Below are 1,500 nucleotides of genomic sequence, written 5' to 3' on the forward strand. Positions count from 1 at the left end.
ACATGAAAAGTTATTCTTGAAAAAGCAGCAACCATTTTCAGCAATATTGCTTAGTACTTTAAGAAGCAGCTAGATACTGAACATCGTGTTTTTTATTTTTTATTACAGAAATTAATGACATCCTTAACAACAATGAAAGATAAACCATTTTCTGACTTACTTTCAACTTTCTCCCCTGCCTTCCTCACTCTTGAATACAAGAAGCATATGTAGATGCCGATGCAGATAATTACTACAACAGAAACAACAGTGGGCACGACTATAACAATTGCAGATGGAGATTTGTTACTTTTCTTTCCTGCAAACACCATGAAATCGAACAATTTGTGCAGGTAAAGAGGCCGGGGCAAACTAAAAACAGCTTATCAACAAAAATAACTTAGATGCGAGTTACGACTTTTCACAATATTATTTGTTATGCTTAAAGCATAACATGAGTGCGTTTTCAAACTTGTAATTTTTAAATGGTAAAAGAGGAGATATTGGTCCGGACCTCTGCCGCCGATTGGAGCTAGAAATTTTTCTCAGAAGGGTCCAAAAGATGAATGAAATATATATTAAGATAGGGACTTAAATCATGAATAAAAAATTTATTAAAATTGAAGATTATATATATATATATATTAACAAAAAAAAAAAAAACACACACACACACACACATCTTTATGTATAATTAATTAACTAAACTATATTTATTTATGTTATGAATATATGTGTGAGTGTTAAGTCTTCCATTAAAAAAAAAAAGAAAAAAAAAAAGAGCATACATGTAAGTATTGAATTTCTCTCTCTCTCTCTCTCTCTCTCTATATATATATATATATATACTAATTAAAAAGACAAGTGAGAGAGAGCAAAATAAATATTTTACCTAAACGTGATCATAGTCTTCAAGAAGTAGCTCAATTAACTATGGACCACGCCTCATGAAGCGAAGGAACTCTAAACATATGTGTAAATATATTTACGGGTCGGAAAAGGTAAAGGTGCAATAATGGTGGGGGCACTAGTTGGAATAATGTTGACATGCAGGACAGGACCAGAGGAGCAATTTTTCCTTCAAGCTAGCTACGAAAACCACACCGATCGAAGACCTAAAAGAGGTCACCTTCCACGCGCTTTGAAAGTAGAAGGCAAATATTAATGCATTTTCTTTGGGTAGGTACGTAAGAGATTATGATAAAAATGGTTGAATTCGAAAGACTTATAATATAATTACAAAAAAAAAAATTAATACAATTATCCAGATTAATTTCATCATCTTAATATATAATTACGTGAGATATAATATATATATATATATATATATATTTTTTTTTTAAAAAAAAAGGGAACGTCGACTAAAGATTGTAAACACTAAAATAATTAAACAAGTTTTAAACTATTTTAATACTTAAATAATAGTTAAAAAATTCCAAGAATTTTATCATAAACTTAGGCAGAAATTTAAAGAACTTTATCACATGAAAAAAAAAAAAAAAAAAAAAAAAAAAAAAAAAA

At 29.1% G+C, this 1,500-nt stretch overlaps 1 pseudogene; it reads right to left on the minus strand.

The window, feature by feature from the left end:
- Positions 1-1,500, minus strand: part of LOC132170007 (cysteine-rich receptor-like protein kinase 44) — a 5,239-nt pseudogene that overhangs the window by 2,074 nt on the left and 1,665 nt on the right.

This window comes from Corylus avellana, chromosome ca2 (genome assembly GCF_901000735.1).
Source record: "Corylus avellana chromosome ca2, CavTom2PMs-1.0".
Lineage (NCBI taxonomy): Eukaryota > Viridiplantae > Streptophyta > Magnoliopsida > Fagales > Betulaceae > Corylus > Corylus avellana.